The sequence below is a fragment of the Eubalaena glacialis genome, chromosome 11, assembly GCF_028564815.1.
Source record: "Eubalaena glacialis isolate mEubGla1 chromosome 11, mEubGla1.1.hap2.+ XY, whole genome shotgun sequence".
Classification (NCBI taxonomy): domain Eukaryota; kingdom Metazoa; phylum Chordata; class Mammalia; order Artiodactyla; family Balaenidae; genus Eubalaena; species Eubalaena glacialis.
The window spans coordinates 2,448,582-2,470,153 of NC_083726.1; positions in this window are offsets into that span (position 1 = coordinate 2,448,582).

Consider the following 21,572-nt stretch of genomic DNA (forward strand, 5'->3'; position numbering starts at 1 on the left):
ACTGTGCTTACAGATTCCAGGACTTCTGGGCAATTATGGCCTGGGGTGTCCCATGTGGCTGCAGCCAGATGTTGGCCAGGCCGCAGTCATCTAAAGGTCTGACAGCCACAGAGGATCACACAGGCCACGTTTGGTGCTGGCTCTTGGCTGGGGGCTCCATTCCCTTCCACGTGGACGTCTCCTGGGGCTGCCTAAGCATCTTCATTGGATGCTGGCCACCTGCCCTCAGAGCAAGCTATCTGAGATCCAGGTCCAGGTGGAAGCAGGAATGGCTTTCATGGCCTGGTCATTCTGAATTCTGGGGTCACACAGCCCTGGCTCCACACAGGAGGGCACCATCCGAGGATGAGAGCTCCGGGAGCCATGGCTCTTTGGGGCTCCCCGGGGTGGGGGGGCGGGTACCACAATCTCTCCTCTGGTTCCCAGTGATTACATCTCTCTCCTAGGCAATCCTGGAACTTTCCATCACTGTGTACCAGGTGCCCCTGCTTCCACTAGAATGACCTCCCTTCACTTTGAGCCCTCACCCTTGCCTCCTAGACACACCACCTAGTGGGGGTGGGGAAGCAGCTGTAACAATTACAAGATGGGACATTATGAGAAAAAGTAATACAGTGTTACCATTATAGCTGGTGTAGGGGGGCATTGTTGAGAAAATAACCCACTTACCCCTGTTTTCTTTATAAGGCCCCAAAGAGGGATTTCTCCCAGGCCATAGCACGGGGGAGGGTGGGGGCATGGACTCGTACAAGCTCCTGAAGATTTGTGTTTTTATTCTAATAGACACTGAATCACACAATTTTCATTCTGCTCTGGCTGTCAGGTGATGCACTCCAAATCCGCATCCCCCTGTTAGGGCCGTGGAGAGGGCAGATGAGCAGCTCTCAGAGCCGACCTTGAACATGCTTTCTCACCACTCGGTCTTTACACTCCCCCCAACCAAGCAGCACTGATGTAAAACCCATCGCAGGCTCTGGGGTGTGTGAAGGCAGCAGAGTCCAGGGGAAAAGCACCGCCTACTGTGTGCTACCACCCATGTCACCTCGGGCCTTAATTAACCTCAGTGTTTGTCCCCGTATCCATCAAATGCATCCTGACGACGAGGTACGGCTCAAGCACCATCTCCTCCAAAAAGCCTTTCTCTCCCACTCTCCTCCCTCCCAGGACCAAGTGTGAGTGACCCTTCCCTCCTGGGGACCCTGGGGACATCCACGTGGAGAGGAACCGAGACCCCCAGCCGAGAGCCGACAACTAGCTGTGCGCATGGACCCTGCCTTCTAATGAAAATGCTGATAGGAACTTACCTGAGAGTTAGGTTTCGAGGTGCCAGACTCACATCCATTATTTCATTAACTCTACGATCATTCATTCATTTAAAGAGGTGTCTGCCGTGAAGGTCTGTGCCATGTACCCAGCTCCTTCTATGCTCTGAAGGCCTGATGATCAGGAACTTATAGTCTAGGAAGAGAAGAGGGCCATAAACTAAAGCCAAGCAAAAATTAATGCAAATTAGACATGCTCCCAGGTAGCCGTAGGCCCTGTGTAGAGATGCATCTACGTGGTTTGTGGGTGAGGCGATGGCACCCTAGCTTACCCACTGGGGAAGCCTTACTGACACTGTGCACTTCGGTTTGAGATGTGAGTGAAAGACAGGGCTGCTTGGGTAAACATCTGGAGGAAACTGACCTGTAGGGGCCGGAAGAGCTAAGGCAGAGCCCCCGAGGCCGAGGGAAGGAGAGAAAACCAGTGAAGCCGCAACAGAGACACACCAGGACAACGTTCTGTTGGTGACACACTCAGCCCCCCAATAAGCCCTCCCACCTGCAGGTGAGGACCCCGTGCACCCACTCTTCTTCCTGCCCCACCTCCCTCTTTAGAGGCGCTGCCGTCCTGACTCACTTCTCAGTGGACGCCGGGCCCTGAGTCTTACTTTCACCGTGTCTGTCTGAACGTGGTAAGTTATTTCTCTCTTTATAAAACTGTCCACTTTATAAACATGTGACTCTTTCTGCAACCTGCTTATTTTCTCAACATTATATTCATGAGGATAGTGTATGTTGTTATACATAATCCCAGGTCATTTATTTTCTCTGTAAAGTGTCTTGTTGTATGAATATACTACAATTTATCCATTTTCCTCTTGGTGGATTTCTGCTGTTTCTGATTCTTTTCTTATGTCAGACTAATTTGAACTGCAATGACGGATCCTATATGGGGTTCCTTATCACTTGTTTAAAGGTTGAGTACAAGACTATGAATGAAATTGCTGGGTGGTGGGAAATACGCATCTCACATTGACCGGTTATTGATAAATTTCGCTCCAGAGCAGTGGTACAAACGCATTCTCTTGCCAGGGGCAGATGTGTCTCATCGTTCACATCTTCCCCACCCCAAGGGACTGTGTACCCTTTTAATTTCCTGATAGGTGTTGTCTCAGGCTGCTTGAGCTGCTGAAAGAATGTGCTATAAGGATGCCACAGACTGCATGGCTTATAAACAACAAAAATTAATTTCTCACAGCTCTGGAGGCTGGAAGTCCAGCCCCATGTCAGCCCGGTCAGGGATTGAGAGCCATTCTCCAGGTTGCAGATGGCTGAGTCCTTTCTGTGTCCTCACAGGGTGGAAGGGGTGAGGGAGATCCAGGGCCTCTTTTATAAGGACACTAATCCCATTCATGGGGGGTCCACCCTCATGACCTCATCACCTCCTAAAGGCCCCACCTTCTAACACCATCACATTGGGGGTTAGGATCTCAATATATAAATTTGGGGAAGACACAGACGTTCAGAAGACAGATAGCAGGTATGAAACTGTAACTCACTGAGACTGTAAAATATATTTCCTGAATTATTAGTGAGTTTGGATTTTTTTGATATGTTTATTCAATATTTTAGTTTCTTTTTCTGTGAAACATTTCCTCACATCCTTTGGCTTTCTTTCTCCTGTGGTTCTTTGTTCTGTGGATCAGTGGGAGTTCTCTCTGCAGTCTGAGGTCTGATCTTTCATCAGTGATACACATGGCAAATATCTTCTTCCAGGTGTGGTCTTTGTTTACAGTGTCTTTTTTTAAAATGAAGGTTTTGATTTTTAATGCCATTGAATTTATTCATATTTTCCACTGTGACTTGTGTAGTTTAAGGCTAATGTAAGAATGCATTATTCACCCTGAAGTCATAAAGATACTTTCCTCTATTTTCTTCTAATATCTGAAGTTCTGCATCTGTCATTTGCCAATGTCACATGATCTTACTTGGGTCACTTTTATAGTAAATCATTATTTCTGCTGTGGCAAAATGCTCCCGGATGTTCTGAACCCTTTCTTCTTCCATATGAAGTTAGAATCACTTGATGTAGTCTATGAAGAGCCCTGACAGCATTTTGACTGGGCTTCCTTCAGCTCTGGGGATGAATCTGGGAAAAGGGACATATGTTCCATACTGAGCCTGCTTCTCTACACACGTGTATCTCCCTCCATTTATTTAGCTTTTTAAAAATGTCCTTAATCAAGATTCATATTTTTGTCCTCAATAAAGTCTTATACTTCTTTTGCTAAATTTATTCTTCAGTATCTTGTAATTTTTTTTCATTGTTGTAATCACCATTTTTTGTTATTGTTTTCTGTACACAAAAATGAAATTTTTTATTGCTCTTGCACTTATAATTTCTCATTTAATAATTTATCTGTAGATTCCTTTGGTTATCTATTTTTCTCATAGTATATTCTATGAATAATGAGAGTTCTGGCTCTTCCTTTTTTAATTCTTGTAACACTTACTTCCCTTTATCTTATGATTTCTTTCCCAGCATTTTTCTCTGACCTGCCTCTTAAAGCCTTACCTGCAGACTCATATTCAGCCAGTGTCTCAAGGGAACGTCCATGCAGATTTCTGGAGCTTTTTCTCTGAGTAACCGCCTCCTCTCCATACCCTGCCTTGCAAATCCCAGCTACCGTGGCCTCAATGATGTTTGTTTCCCCTTCTCCTGGCTGTGTTGTTTCTGATGAGAAGTCATTCTTGTGATCGTTCTGCTTTCTGTGATGTGGCAGTCCCTCCCCAACCCCCGCCCGCTCTGCCAACCGCTCTGGCTATGTTTATGATTTTCTTTTGGTCTTAGGTTTTCAGCATTTTAACTGAGAGTCAATCCCTTAGACGTCATTGAGCTTCTCAGACTGTGGGCTGATTTTCCTTTTTATCAAATTTAAAAAAAAAATTCAGCAAGTATTTCTTCGAATATTTTGCTGCCTCACTCTCCTTTCCTGTCCTTCTTACACTCCAATCTCAGGTATATTAGATGCATGTTCCTGATGCTTTGGTCTATTTCTTAGTAACATTTTTCCTCCCTGCTTGGTTTTGGAAAATTTATATTGACCTATCTTCAACTTCACTGATACTTTCTTTTTCAGTCTCTAAAGTGCTTTAAACCTATTTATTTTTTAAAAAATTCAGTTGTGTATTTTTCTGTCTAGAATTCTATTTGGTCTTTTTTAGAATTTTATTTTTGTTCTGAACTACTCTATCCCTTTATCCCATATATATATATAATGTATGTATATATAGACTATCTATATATATGGGTAAATTTAAAGACTATGTTTTGTTCTCTTGTCTTAAATACTTAAAAGAAAATTGACTGCTTGAAGCAAAAATAATAGGAAGTATGAATGGTAGAGTGTATAACCTATAGTAAAACATATGAAAATAAAACACTATATATAATATCTATTTGTTAATATCTGTGTATCAATATCTATATGCAATAATAGACATACAATATATATAATATTATTTTTCCTTTCAACTACTAAACATGTATGAAAGACATTTTAAAGTCCTCGCCTATTAATTATAATCCATCAGGCATCTTTCCCCGTTTCTACACTTAGCTTTCTCACGAGTGTTTGAAAATATTGTAAGACTTTATTTCAGACATTGTGCATTAAAGAGCACTAGAGACAGAGATATTTTGTTCCATCTTGTTATTTGGAGTCTTTCTGGTTTTCTTCCCAGAGAGGCCCTCCTGTGTCTGGTGGTTGGTGTGGGGCTGATAACTGGGCATCAGGTAGAGCTGGGTCTGGGTTGCCACTTGACTCAGGCTGATTTAACTTGTGGCTCAGCCAACCCCTAACCTTCAAAGTCATAGCGTGTTTTCTCTTGTCAGTATTAGATCTGGAAGGGGTGTCTTCGCATTCAACCTTGGCTGTGCACACCGAGGCAGCAACGGTCTTCCTCTGTCTGCCAGCCCCTCCTACCTGACTGCTTTCTGGGCAAAACTCTATGAGGGGAGAAAGCTGGAGTCGGGGCTGGGGATGACTGATGGGTCAGTTGATCTTTTCTTGGACCTGAGCTCTTCCAAACCCCACTCCACCCTGCCAGCCCACATGGACATCCAAACCTGGTCTACATTTTCCTCATTCTTTCAAGGTCTCTGGGGCCCCTATCCATGCTCAGAGCAGGCACCTGCCCCAGGTAGGCAGGTATGGAAGGTGACGGGCTCTCTGTGTACCCACGAAGGACTTACCTCTCTGGAAGTCATGTCACCAAGATTTCATCCACTGCTCTTCGTCCAGGTTTTTCTTGGTATCACTCTGGGAGTTAAGGTTTTTCACAACCTTCTATGCCCTAATCAGGAGCAGTAATCACTGATACACCTGATTTCTGGCTAATTGGCATAGTCAAGCTTCCCTTTTCCTTTTGGATCTGTATAATAAATTCTACATTGGGAGGAATTACTCATTTTTGTCTACACTTACAAATTTATTAACATAAAGTTTATTTTTAAAACTGTTGTATTATTATCATTTCTTTCCTCTACTGGATCATTACTTTAGTCTTATTTTTAATGTCTACTTCTTAAAATTGTCCTTTCTTCTTTTCTAAAATATATATTCAAGGCTTAAATTTCCCTCTGAGCACTACTTTAGCTGCATTCCACAAAGTTTGACATGCTAGATCTTAATAACCAAAATATTTTCAATGTCTCCCTTGATTCTACTATGATTTTTTGACTCAGAGATTATTCAGATAGGTAATATTCAAATTCTCAGAAGTTAGGGATTTTCTAGTTACTTTTTAATTGATTCCAAGGACCTCTAAACTCTAAACTGAAGCTAAGAGAGTCTGAGGAATACTTCCAAGGCCATACCTTGTGAAAAATCAGAATAGGATTTGAACATATTTTTCTCAGGTCTAAAGTAAGTAACCAAGGTTATTGTGAGGACTCAAGATTCTATATGTGAAGGACTGGGTATAACACTGGACACATAGTTTCCTTTCCATGGATGCACATAGTCTCCACTTTGCCATTTCATGTTCATGCGTGTGTGATACATGTGGAAGGTATGCCCTCAGGCAGAGGCCGTGAGAGCACATGGAAACCCAGGGAAATTTCCAGAATGAGAATGTAAGTGTGCAAACGTCCCATAGCAGAATTCCTCGGATCTCTGGAAGGGGAGACCAAAGGGTCTCATGGGGGCAGGAGCACTGGGAATTCCTGGATTCCTAAAGCAGCTGCTGCCCTGGGCATGAGTTAGCGGGTGGCTAACCTCCTTGGGGTTGGCCTCAGCCCTTTAGGTACACGCAGGTGATCAGGGCATGAGGCTGAAGTGCTCTGGCCAGAAGACCTGAGGGCAGTGCCCTCGGGACACACAGGTGGAGACTCCCCGCTGCTACTGGGTACTCAGGGAGAGGTCAGGACTGGAGACAGAGCTGGAAATCGCACTCTGGATGTGACGGAGGAAGCTCCTGGCATGGATGGTAATGAGAAGGAGGTAAGGATTGATAGGTTGGAGCATACAACATACTAACATTTGGAAAGAAAAATCTAAGAAGGAGAAAAAGATGATGAGAGAGATGATGACCAGCCAGGCTAGGACAATTCCTTAGGGATCAATAAAGAGAGGCTGGAAAGCAAGGGTCAACAAGGTGGCACCAAGGGTCAATGAGAGGTCCTCCCCCAATCTCCTAGAGCAACATGGAGGCAAACATCAGTGATGCCAGTGGGCAGGTTGGCTTTTGTCAAAGTACACACCCGGCTTTGTCCTTGGGCAGTGGAGATGGCTCAATAGGACCCAAGCTGAGGGAGGTTCCTTTGATGAATCCGGCTCTAAGCCTTTACTTCCCCCACCCCAAGTAGCAGCTGCTAGGAATTTGTCTGTACATGGATGGCGCCCTCCCCACACTGCCAATAATTGATGAGAACCCTAGATTTGGGGAAGGGGCAGGGAGCGAGATTTGTTGTAGGAGATGCTAATCTAGGCAAGAATTTTTCTTATAAGAGAGAAAGGGGAGGAGAAGTAAAGGAGGTAGGTCATATGCTTAATTCCTTCATCTTTTATTATTTATTATATATTTAACATATTGATGCATTTTCATTTTTAAAAGATTCTAGAAATATATGGGGGAAAAGTAGAATGTCTCTTTCAACTCATGCCCTCCCTCTTATGTACCCATCTGGCCAGATGCCATCAAACTAACCCACCTGGTGTGCATCCTCATGTTCTCTCTCCTTCCTCACCTCCTCCCCCATGGATGTGTATATATTGATATATGTATTCTAATATTAGTGGGATCATATTTTACCCTTTCTATAACTTGCTTTTGTTCACTTAACAATATATCTTATTAATTTTGCAAGTCAGTCTTGTAGATGTAGCTCCATTTTTAACTACTTTAAAACTCCATTGATTGGATCTGACATGATTAATTTAACTATTTTGCTCTTGATGATTGTTTAAATTGTTTTCATGATTTGCTACTACAGATAATGCTGTGAAGCATTTCTTTTTACATGCATGATACATGTCTCATGCACATGAGTTGGTTCTTTTTTACATAGATTCCTAAAATGTAAATACTGGATCAGAGACTATGCATCTTCAATTCTGCTTGACTGATAAACTGCCCTGTTAAAAGGCTTTATCAGTGCATGCTTCCCCCAAATTCAAAGACAGTGCATCCTGCCTGACAGTTCTTGTTATGATTTTTTTTATGCTTTTCCCTTAATATAATAAGTGAAAAACAATCTTTAGTTTGTATTTGAGAATAGTTTAATGTGTTTGTTGGCCATTGTGTTTCATGTTCAGCAAACTTACACTTCATATTCTTTGGCTATTTTCTACTGGGTTGTCTTTTTCACGTTGATTTGAATCTTCTCTAAGTTCTGAATATTAATCTTTTGCTGTTTCTATTGAAAATATTTTTGTCATTCTGTCAGCTGCCAATTACCTTTGTATATTTTGTCATTTATTGCAGGGAATTTGTCAGTCTTTTCCCATATGGTTTCTAATTGTTTCATATCACTAAGCTTTCACCTGCCAACAGTCATATAGATATTTTAAGACATTTTTAATCAAATTGAAATGTATTTACATATACTATAAGTTATGATCCATCTACACTTTTTTTAGCAAGTGGAAAGTGAATCATCCCAGCATGATTTATGAGATAGACTCAGAACATACTGACTGGCAATGCCCACTTTTATTATCTATTAATTTAATCTTATGTGCAAATTCCCTGATGTGTCCATTTGTTTCTAGATCATCTATTCTGTTCCATCATGTATTTGTGTTGCATTAATATCATGATGCTCTTATTATTCTAACTTTGTGTCCCATCAAGTAGGGCAAACTCACATCCACAACATGCCCATGGTGTATCTTTTCAAAATGATAATGGCCATTCCCATACACTTACTGTCCATACAAACTGAAGAATCAAGCCATCTGTCTCCATGATAAAACCTATCAGATTTGCTAGAGATGTAGATAGAATGCATGGATTCTTGAGGAGAAATGACATCTTTATGACGTTGAGTCTTGTCATGGGTGGAAGACCCTTGTTAGTTTGCCAAACCACTTTTCCTTTCCTCCTGGATTCGGGGCGGGTGACACGTCTACCCTCCCTCACGTTCGGGTGTCACTGCATGAGTAGATCCAGACAATGGAAACTTGAGCTACCTCCGTCGGCCCAGAGAAACCCACCGCACTGGGCCCCACCATCTCTTCCATCTTCCCCCACCTGTGTGCAGAGCCCATCAAGGGAACCTGGGGCCATAGGATGTCAGAGCTGCAAGATGGAAGGATTCTGGGTCCCTGGATGGCCACATGGATGGCCACATCCTGGAAACCCACACAAAACGATTATTTAAGCAAGAAAAAAAACTTATATTTTGCTAAGCCACTGAGATTTTTGGATTGTTGACTATAGTGTTGTTCTATTCTGATCAATCATCTATGTCCCTTCTTCTATTCAGGCCAATTTTCTTTTTTTTTTTCAGCAGGTTAGTATCATCTGGAATTCTTTTATAAGATTATTTTGGCTGTGAATAGAATGTTTTTACTTCTATCTCATTTTCTATTTGGTTGTTGCTGGTTCTAGAAAAACTATTGATTTTTGTAGGTTGATATATTCAGTCCCAGGTTCCTGAACTCTCATGACTGGTTGGAGCAATTTACCAGTTTATACTTCTGCATTCTTGTAGAAAAGAACATTCTCATACACACAATGTTATATTTCTTATGTTTTTTTTTTTCCATTTTTACACTGGTTAGAACCTTTGGCACAATATTAAACAGTGATGTATAGTGAGCATCCTTGCTGAACGGACTTTTAGAAAATATCACTAACGTTTCACTATTAAGTATGATGCTTGCTTCAGTTTTCTGGTAAATACATTTTATCAAGATAAGAGTGTTTCATTACTGTCTTTGTTTTCTAAGTGGTTTTTATCAGGAATGAGTATTGACTTTTATCAAACACTTCTTCAGTATCTAATGAAATCATTAAAGTTTCTCCTTTATTATCTTAGTGTAAGAACAACTTTGATAGGTTTTTCTAAACACTGTTATATTCCTGTGATTAACTTATTGTGGTTGTAATGCGTTATTTTAATACCTTGTTGATCTTGATATTAAATACGATTTAGGATTTATTTATCTGTTTAAAGTGGACATGAATATATATTTTTCTTCCTGTGCCTACTTGTCTAATTGTGGTGTCTTACTTATAGCAACTATTTGAATGGAATAAGTATCTATCCCTCTTTTCCCATTCTCAGAATTTATAAATCTTGTGATTTAATAAATGTGTATGGGCATTTGATGTAAATGTATATATCTTTCCTTTTAGCTACTACTGTTTATAGATTTTATTTATATATATGTGTGTGTGATATAGTTATAGAATCCATTTCTTAAATATTTACTTCTTATCAAAGTTATGTAATATGTGGTTTTAAAAGCTGTAAAATTCTACAACTCTCTTATGCCATCATAGCAGCCCCCTGCACCCCTACTTTCTCTGCCTGCTCCCCAGAGGTAATTACTTAATCTATTTTAGCTGTTTCTTTTAAGATTTCATATGTCTAAGTAATGCATTTTTACTGCCATTTTTGATTCATCATTATTAGATATTAACTACTCTCTTCCTATCAAAGAAGTTGGGGATTTATTTTCTTATGATCTCCCTAAAACCTACATACACACTTTCCCCCCAACCAAACTCTATTGCCTGCATATAATAACTCCAGGATAGGTTTATGCTCAATATTTACATAATTTTGAGTATGTAAACATTTTTATATGTGAGCCATGTATAAAGTTATTTACTGTTTTATAATATTTTTCACTTGTTCTTAAGTTAATAATGATGGCCTTCCTCATTTCTAAAATAATTAGTCCCAAACTCACCCCCAGATCTGTATAACCCTCTCCACACATTCGAGTCAAGGAAGGGTTTCTCTATGGAATTATTACACACACACACATGTGCACACTCATGCACAAATGCATATGTCATAATATAACCACCTAATAAATTGTCACAAGTAGACAGACCCATGTACCCACACCTCAGGGCAAAAAATAGAACATTACCATTATCCAAAAAAATCTCTTGTGACTTCTTCCCACGATTAAACCCCCTCCCTAAACTTAAACCATTAGCTTGGATTCTGACACTACAGATGCTTTTGCCATTTCTAACACACACATGCACTCACACACAAGCATGTTTATGCACATGTGTGCCTGTGTCTGTATTCTTTCACTCAAAATAATGTTGTTGAGAGCCATCCATGTTGTTCCATGTCACTGCAGCTTGTTATTTCATAATTGCTCTCATATATGACTGCAGAAGTTTGCCATGATGTATTAAACCACTTTACTGTGATGGGCATTCAAGATATTTCCAATTGTTGACACAAAAAACAATGGGATATATTATGCATGCCCACTGGTGATTCTGATGTTCATTCAAAAATTATCTCTGATAAATAATGTAAGTTTTAGTGATTTATCACTCACATGTAGATCTAAGACATATCTGGAATTGCTTTTTGTATATGATGTTAGGTAGGAAATCAAAATATATATTTTTTCCATATAGGTATCCAATGACTCAGAACTACTCTTTAAAAAAATATTCTGTCCAAACTCCGCAAGAGGGTATTTTTGTCACAAATCAAGGCACCCATAACATATCTAGGGCCCAGGTTAAAAGTACAAATGAAGGCTCTCAAAGCATAGTTGTAAATATTTAAATGTTGTAAGTCAAGCAAACAAATTATTACATAAAATATATTATATCACCCTATATTGACACATGCACACTTTTCTTTCTTCATATTTCTATTTAATAAAATAGATTTCCACTTAAGCATTAGTTTAGACTTATAAATTCTACTACATATTATTTGTATTAGCATTTAGTTCAAAACATTTTCCAATGTTCATATTAATTATTTTGACCAGAGTTATTTTAAAGTGTATTGTTTAATTTCCACATGTATAAAGATTTCCCAGTTATCTTTTTGTTATTAATTTATCATTTCAGCACTTTGATATGATAATTTTTCCATTGTCTTATGGCTTCCATTTTCTCTTAAGAAATTAGCTGTTAGTTTTCATTGTTTCTTTGAAGGAATTCTCATTATTTTTTTGTTTGCTTGTTTTTTAATTTTATTTTTGTGACTTCTAAGCCTTTCTTTTTGTCTTTGGTTTCCAGAATTTTTTGATATTGTGATTAACTGTGACTTTATTTTTATTTATTCTGCCTAGATTTTACATTTGGTATGAAAATATTTATACTCATGTTTGGAAAATCTTTATCCTTATTGTTTTCAATATTGATCCCTTACAATATTATTTTCCTCTCCTCTTGGAACTTCAGTTACACGTATGTCAAACTTTTACACCATATCCCCTCTGTCTTTTATTGCTTTTAAGTATTGTTTAAATACTTTTATGGCTAAGTGCATGCCTGAGTATTTTCTTCTGATCTGTCTTCCAGTTTTCTAATTTTCTTTTTAGCTGTGTCTAATTTTGAATTAAAATCCTTCCCTTAAATTATTAATTCTCTTTGCTTTTTAAAAACAATTCTATATTTTCCATTTGTTTTACTTTATTAGTCACCAATTTACCACATAAATTATTAATCTTGTCTTTTATTTCTTTGGGTATAGCAAATATATTTATTTGAAAGTTTACATGATAATTCATTATCTAAATCCCCTATGAAAATGTTCTTTTTACCTTTTGTTTCTTTTGGTTTGGGGTCATGTTGTCTTTTAGTAAATGCTGGGCACTGAATGTGAAAAATTGTAGAGATTATTTAATGTTCCGGACAGTATTGTCTTCCTCCAGAGAGGAATTCTATTTGCTTCTGGCCAGCAGCTAGGCTGGAAACACTAGTAATCTCAGAGCCTTATCAATGCATGGATTTAGAGAGTTTGATCCTGGTCTCCTACATTTTAGGGCCCTCTCTTTCCAGTGAACTCCTACTTCTAAGGTATATTCCTTTCGGGCACTAACCCAAAGTTAAGGGGAGCATTTCCAAACTCCTGTCTTAGGCAGGACTCCTCAGGAAATGGGTTCTGAGATACAGGTGTGTGTGCAGTTTTATTGGGAGAGTTCTTGGGAAAGATTCTGAGACAGCAGGGAAGCTGGGTCAGGTAAAGGGAGAAGCTGAACTGGGATGCAGTTACAGCAGAAGCCTCGGCTGATCCCACAGGGGGATCTGCAGCTACAGTGCCCTTCGTAGTTGTCCTCTATTTAGGCAAAGGATCCAAGTCTTTATCTTTCATCAACCAGGCAATGGATCTGTACTGTGCCAGTGAGGACCTGTAGCCCTGGACAAAGCAGGTCCCTTCAGCTAAGAGCACTTCATCTGTGCCCTGTCAGCAGCCAACACTCCTGGAAGCTGGGGAGTGAGTCAGAGGTTGAAAAGCTTCATCTACAAAAGGCCAGAGAGTCAATATTTAAGCCTGTGCAGCCCATGTGGGATGTCTCACAACTACTCATCTTTGTTGCTGTGGTATGAAGGCAGCCACAGGCTCTACGTAACCAATGGGCTTAGCTCTGTTCCAGTAAAACTTTATCTACAAGAACAGGCAGTGAGTTGTATTTGGCTCATGGGCCATCATTTGCTGACCCTGGCCTTGGTCACAGAAGGAGGCTTAGTTGCCCATAACATCATCCTTTTCACCCCCTGTTCTGAGCAGGCTCTGGGCGCTGATATCTGGATTCTGTCCCCCTGTTCCAGCTGTCAGCTTAAAGCTCCCATCTGCCTCCCAGCCTCTCACTTACTTTTTCCAGATTTGGCAAATGCCTCTGGAGTGGTGCTACCCAATACAGTAGCCACTAGTCACATCTAGGTATTTAGATTTAAGTTAACTAAAATTAAACAAACTCTAAAATTCAGTTTCTTGGCCACAGTAGCCATGCTTCAAGTATTCAATGGCCACCTGTGGCTCATGGCTACCATATTGGACAAAGGAAATGTAGAACCTCTTCATCATCAGGAAAGTTCTGCTGGACAGTGCTGGTCTAGAGAAAATGCCTCATGTGCCAGGATCACCTCCATGAGTTTCTCCTTCTCCCACACCTTGGCTGCATCATACTTCTCTCCCTTGATACGTCTCTGATACCTTCAAGCTTATTTTTTTAATATTTTGTTCTGCTTTCTTAGTTGTTTTCAACAAGAACGCTGGTCCTCGTTTTTTGGTCCATCATAACCAGAACCAAGACTCTATACTATTTTCTAGGGTTCTTTTCATTTTTGATGTAGTCTGCTCTTTGTGTTACCCATTTGAGCATATTAAATACTCTTATTCCAAATTCTATTTGCAGTCACCCTGTTTATTTATTTTCTTGTGTGGATTTCTGAACTGGTCTTTATTTTTCATCCTCAGTGGCAGTTATATATTGTCCAGGGTTTCACATGTACTTGTCTTGCTTGTCTTGGGGCCCTATTAGTTCCACTGTCCTGGGATAAGTGTGTATGTGTGTTCTGTGTGTGTGTATCCTGTGTGTGTGTGTATACATGAGCACACTAGGGGTTTCTGTATCGCCTTTAGCAGAAAATCTATGTCCTGTACCCACTAAAAGTACAGGCTCAAGTTTTGTTTTATCAAAGATGCTTTGCTTCTATTGATGGCCTGGGGAAGTTGGCTCACTTCTAAGTTGAAAGACTTGGGCCATCAAGTGTAAATTTTACAGTCCCTTTTTAACGAAGGTTGTAGTTCATTATACAGGAAGCTAATCCCCCCATGGGGCCTTCAACTTCAGACCCTGATGAGTATGTCAGTACCAAGTGGTTGGCCATGAATCATTTTAATTTTTGGCTAGAAAGTATATCTATATTTCAAGCATGTAGTGAATTCTCCTTCTTATCTGCAGTCTGACCTATATTTTCTACATTCAATATGTGTTTAATCCAAAATTTCTGTGTTTGAAGTAGAATCAGAGGATTCTCTACATCTGTTCAGTCTTCTATCTTGAGTAGAAATCCCATATATTTATTTTTCAAACATTATCACTTTCCATTCTCACATTGGCCCTAAAGTTGGTAACATAATCATTATTTTCTGAGGAAGGAAAAAGGCTTAGAGCAGTTATTAGCTGTGTGACTTTGAAGAGCTACCTGATATGGGATTCTATTTCCAAAGCCTATCATCTTCCTGACATGCTGTTCTAGCACCCATCAAAAGCTCTCTGCTTCTAAGCCCTGGGAGGCCAGGAGGATAGGCATTTACCACCACTGACAACAGTCCCACCAGGAGCTACTGGAAAGCCACAAGTTCAGAAAGAGTATCTCTGACAGGGAGCTTTCATCTGGCTTGGCACATGAAATGAAGTCAGTAAATATTTGGGGAACGAGTGCTCAGTTTCCATTAAGAATATGCTAGGCAGTAGAGGCAAGATGATGTGGAGTTGTCAGTGCAGACAACCTTTTATCCTGGCTTCCTCTGAAGACCTAATAATGCTGCTGTTTGCCCTCCTGTGAGTGATTTTGGGTGATGGACTCAGAGAGGGGCTCTGGGCTTCTTGAGCAGTGGAAAGATATGAGCAGTGGGCAGTGAAGAGCATTTGTTTTTGGAGAGCAGCTAGTGTGCTTTGAGCACAGTGTCTGGAATTCACTGAGCATCTGATAAATAGTCATTGAATGGATGGATGAACAGATATATGGATGGATGGATAGATGGATGGATGGATGAATGGATAGATGGATGAACACATAGATGGATGGATGGATGAACGGATGAAGGATTAGTATACAAAATCAATTACATGAAGCTAAAATGAGGGACACCTGCTATAGCAGCATTTTACGTGGGGATAGGTAAATCTGCTATTTACTGGGCACATGTTGTAATAGATATTTTTGAATTTTCCATTTGATCTGGTTTCGATAAGAGATCTGTAGGATACTATTTCCCAGTTTCCAGGTGAGATGAATAATCTCACACACAACCAATCCTGAAACTTGGAGTTTTCAGATTCTGATATCTGCACAGAACATGAGATTTCAGTCTGATCGTAAGTTCTCTGTTCTACTTTTGAGACTGTGTCTAGGAGTTGAGTGGAAGGATGGCTTACAGACCCTGAGATGGGCAGGGACAGTAGCGGGGGTGGGGCATCAGGCAACAAGGAAGGGCATTTCCTTTCCGTGCTGGGCTGGCTGGACCCAAGTGAGGGTGCCATGTTGGTTCAAGGCACAATGTCACATAAAAGTCAGTGGATGATCACTGGGGTGGATCATACAGTCTGAAAACCAGGTAAGTGATACAACAGGACAGAGGGAGATTTTAGCCTAGAGAAGAGGCATGTTCTTCCCATGCCTGGGGGCTGTTACAGGGCAGAGGGACCGATCTTCTGCAGGGTGATATATTACTTCAGAAGCCTAGTTTCATGACATTTCCATCCACTTCCTCCATGGGAACCAATGGTGTTGACTTGTGCTTGTATCACCATTTGTTCTCACCTGGGAGAAGGCAAGGTGGAGAGATGGTTTCTAAAGACCTTTGAAAAACCATTATCTCGAATCAGGAACAAGGGCCGGTTTATTCTGTTCTCTCTTCTTTCTTCCTGAAATATCAACAGTTATAGCTCATCTGGCTTGATCTCTTCTGGGCCAGGCCAGTAGGGAGCCCGTGGGCTTGGCAGGGATCAGCAGTAATTGCCTTGCTTGAGCAGATAAGAATGACACACAAATTACTCCCTGCAACCCAGAATAACAGATGACAAGGAAACATTCTTACAGCAGCATTTCCCGGGAAGTTTCGAACAATCATCAGGGTCTTCAATCGCCTGAGTGGTCCCCACGCAGCAGCAGCAGGCCTTGGTCTGGGGTCTCGGGGGCTGATTCCAGCATCTGCTCTTGTCGGCTCATTCATGGGAGCTCCTAAGATGTCAGCTCAGGGAAGTCGGCTCTGCTCAGTAGAAATTCATGTCCCTCCAAACCATTTTGGAAGTTCCGTGACCACAACCATCCCCAGATGGGAACAGTGAGCCATACGGCTCCTGCTGCTAGAAGTTGCAAAGTGGACTTGTGTCCGTGGCCTGGCCTGGGGCCTCGCCTGGGAAGATGCTGGCTGGTTAATGACAGGTGAGTCTGAATCTGATAGAGAAAGCCTCACAACAGAAATCTGGACGTGGAGAGGAAATACCTGGATTCCCTGACTGGGGCAGACCTAGGCTCGGCTGGGGCCTTATGCCCTCACAGCCCTGCCGACTAAAGGCAAACCAGTCTTCTCAAGCCAGAGGGGCCTCTTTTGAATGGGGTCATAAACTCTGATGCAGGGACATATCAGGAAAAATTGTGATAAAGGGATGATGGAAGTGATGTGCTTCACATCGTGCCTGGTGGAGGTGAAGCCCTAAGCCTTCCTGCTTGTGGGTGAGGTTTGCTCCCTGTGATGACTACCTAAACCAGCCAGAGCTATTCTCATAGACCATGCACCCCTACATGACTCCCCATCCATCCCTAGGCACGGCAGCCTGGCCGTATGTAATTCTTACGTAGGACCTGCACGGACCAAGGCAATGGGCTGTTGATCTCAAAGAGAAGTGGCCTCCTAGTGTCCTGGGTTGTCCCCCTCTGGGCCTCTCCTGCTCTGTCTGTAGACAGAGCTGCCCTCTCTGCTCTGGGTTTTTCTGCTCCCCATCATTTTAGCTTGAGAATGCATCAACATGCCGGGCCCCTGATCCTGCCTGACGCGCCTGCAGCAGCTCCACATCATCTGACTTCAGCCCAGAGACTCTTACTCAACCTTCTTAAAGAGATCTCAGCTTGGTTCAGCTCTCCTGGTTCACTTCTGGGCATGTAGCAGGACCTCAGTAAATATTTGCTAAATGTAATTCAACTGAAGGGAAAAGCCAAGAGAAAAGTGTGTTTGATGTTTGTTCGTGACCCAGCTTCTCCATAAGTGGCACGTTGAACCCAACATTAGCACGTGCGTTCAGGAGTTGGAAGGGCCTCCGTAATGGCAGAAAATCTGTAAAGACAGCAGGAGGTGATTACGTGCAGTTTCACAAGTGCTGAGAAGCCAAACCAAGTGGGAAACCAGCAGTCGAGAGCAGACCCTATAGTTCTCGGCCACACAGACCTAGGTCCCTCCTCTCTGCCTGGGCTCCTGAGTATTGAACTGAAAGTTTAAGTCCTGTGAAGATTACAAACAGAGAGTCCCTGGGAGAATCCACAGAGTGTTCTGAGCCAGCTGCAGGTCTGGATAGATCTGGCGCTCGTGCAGGGATAAAGGAATGGGGGAGGGGAAGTGAACATATTATTCAGCATTGATGAACACTATGCAACAGATAAGTGAAGCCTATTTTTATTCTACAAATACTTACTTCTCGATAAGCCATATTGTTGAACCTCTTCTTCTGGATCAAACTCAAGAATAGACTTGTATGTGCTGGCTCCTTCCTGGGCAAAGCCTGGTAAGAATTTTCCTATTTTCCCTGCCTCTCTCCCTCTCTCCACCTTCCACTGTGGGTGCTCAGGTAGGCAATTTTGCATCAATAGGTTAAATGAATACTGTTTTCATTTTGCTCCCTGCTTATTTCTACTTCTCAGATTTTCACACCCGCGATGCCCCTTCCGTGAGGCCTGGGAATGTGCTGATCCCTTTGCTGGAACCCTCCTCCTTAGCTGGTACAGGGATCGATCCCTTGTATGACTAAGACTCAGCTTACATCTCCTCCGCAAAATCTGCCCTGACTGTGCATGGAAGGCAGTGCCCCCATCACGAGGGACCCACTCCCCCAACTGTACTTTGCTCCTGGTGCTGAATCCCTTCTACACCAATCTTAACCCAATCTCACAGTGACCGCGCTTTGCTTCTCTCTTAGGACGGGAGCCCCGGGACAGCAGGGGCCTTGCTTCTCTTTTTCTGCTGTGTCCCCACACCCAGGGGAGGCCAATCTCTGTTGGCCAATGGCATATATGAGTTTATCGAGGTGCCAGCCCTAAACTGTAAGTAGCCACTGCCCTTGACCTCCCAAGACAGTGAGGAAAGCTCACTTCTATCAAATAAGATAAAGTGACCACAGTCAGATGATATTCTGAGATGAATTGAGAAAAATGCCAATTCATAGACTGCATATCGATCAGGGTTTAACAAGAACAGAAAGTAAAGATAACGATAATGAAGGAAGATTGGGGAACGCTTCCCAGAATGAAGAGTAAAAGGGCAACATTGAGAAAGAGCTCTGAAAACACGAACGACGCAGAGGACAAATAGTTTGATTCCAGCTACAGAGCACAGAGGTGTTGGGGAAGCAGCACGTCAGATGCAACAGAAACCATGTCCATGTAACTCACAGAAGGAAACCTCCTTGAACCCAGCAAGTCAGGAGGGATCTCACCGAGCAGACACTACAAACATGTGGATGTATCTTTAAGAAATGATTCCATTTCAGGAACCTGTAAAAAATAAATATACTGTGAATTCAACTCAACACATTAATAAAAGGGAAACAGAAATGTAAGTGTAAACAAAGATACACCCAGGTCAGAGCAACACTAAATAGATAACAGCAAAATGACAACACTGAAATGAAACAAATCTATAGAATGATTTTCTTTTTTAAAAAAAAACAACGCTGCAGACTAATTCAGAAAAAGAAGAATAAAAAGTCAAAGAAAGAGGCGGTGGCAATAGATGAAGGGAAAATAAAAGGGATTGTGAGATACATTTTTCTAGAATCTGTGCAATATAGTTTTAAAATGAGAGTTTATTAGGGCATTATAAACAGACTGCATCAGAAAGAGGTAAAGTGTCTGGGCCGCTCATCAGACAGCATCTTTCTGAACCTTCGCTCCCAACCAGCGTGACCTGCAGCCCCTCCCCCACAGAGCAGCCAGCGTTGCCCTTTCAGCTTGGGTCATGCCCACCCTTGGTGTGATCCCTCAGTGGCTACTGCCTCACTCAGAATCAAGTCCCCCCTCGTCACTGCAGCCAGGAGCTCCCAGAGCCTCCCTCACCACCCTCTCTCTCACCCCATCCCCCTTCCACCTTCCCCAGATCAGTCATCTGCAGTTGCCGGGCCTCTTTGTTCTGTGCCCACCTGCCCCAGGGCCTTTGCACATGCCAGGCCCTGACCAGGAGAATACCCCAGACCTTCTCCCCTGTTTGCTTGGAGTGTGATAAACTATCACCTTCCCAGTGAATCCAAAATGGCACCCCCATCACTGACCCTGTGTCTGCATTATTTTCTTTTCATCATCTAATAGGTATTATGATTACTTTTTCACTTTTAAATCAGTATCTCCCTCCCTTCCTCTTTCCCTCCCTCCCCTTTCTCTCTTTCTGTCTCTCTGTCTCTGTCTCTGTCTCTGTCTCTGTTTCTCTCTCTCTCTCATACACACACACCACACACAGTTGGTGCAAGTATTTCAACATATAGATTTAAGGAAGCGATTCCATCCCGCCGGGAGTCCACGTGGTGGGTCTTACTTCAGCACCAGAACAGGAAGGCGAAATCGCCCTCTCCCTGGACTAGAGCAGGAGGGCACCCCCAGCCCCTCCCTGCCAGGCTCCTCTGTTTCAAAATCACCGTCCGTGGCCTCAGATGGCTGTGTGTGCACGCATTTTATTACAAGGAGCCTCCACTCAACCTCACTGTGGCCCCGGGACAGAGCGGGAAGCAAGGACAGGCCACCAAGCTCACGTTCGTCCATACGTTCCTTCATGCTCCTTTAGTCTGTGGTCTCTGAGTGCCTAGGACTTGATGGGCTCTCTCCTAGGGCATGGGGCTGAGCAGTGAGCGAGGGGACAAAACAGACCAGGTCCCTGACAGTTCCCAGCAGAACCAACATTCGAAGGGGCCAGTAAGTCATGAACAGGGGACCTCTGAATTTGAGAGATGCTGTGAAGCAAGGGGGCAGGGGGATGCTTTGAGCACCCGGGGAGCGCTGTCCTGACTGGGAGGGAGGTCAGGAGAGAGCTGGTGATGGGAGCTGAGAGTGAAGGAGAGGACCCAGCCTGGGGAGATGGTTCTTAGGGCGCTGGGTGGCCAGGGCAGGGGACGAACCACTGCAGACAGAGGGACCTTCAATAAGAGCAAAGGTCCAGAGACAGGAAAAAGCACGCTGAATAGAGGAGCAGAGTGGACACTGAGTACACGGGGCTGGGGAGAGGGGATGCCTTACGGATTCTGGTCTGTCTGCCTCCTGATTTCTGCTTTATGATGCTGCTGTCGCTGCAGCTGATTCTGCTGGCATCGGGTTGCATGTGCACATAGAGGGCAGAGCCAGGCCTTGAAACTCCCAGAATCCAAAAACAGCATGAGAAATTCAAGAACAGGCCGATGGCAGAAAGGCAATCACTCAGAATCAAGTGCGTTGGCACTACTGAGGGAGATGGATGTGGATAAACACAGGACTCAGGCTTGGGAGTCAGGCTTGGGCAAGCTGCTGACCCTCTCCCAGCCAGACCTGGTCTGTCCTGCAGCTGGAGGAGCACCTCCCCTGCCCCCTTTGCAGGAGAGGAGCAGGATGGATGTGGGAGCCCAGATGTTCCAGAGGAAATTTCATGTAAGATGCCAGATGTTATTTCAGCCATTGCCGTGGGGCGAAGCCGGTTCATGGGCAGAAAAATCTCATCCTCCCACTTGTAGGTAGGCAGATAGATACCCGAGTTGATTAAAGGAAGCTTCGAGAAGGTCTCCCCCACCCCCATCGTTGAGACCTGGCTTCCAGCCCAAGCGCCAGGCCCTGCCATTAACCTTCAGGGCCCCTCAATTAGCAGCAGTGAGGGGGGCCTTGGCAGGTGTCAAGAATTTGCAGGGATGG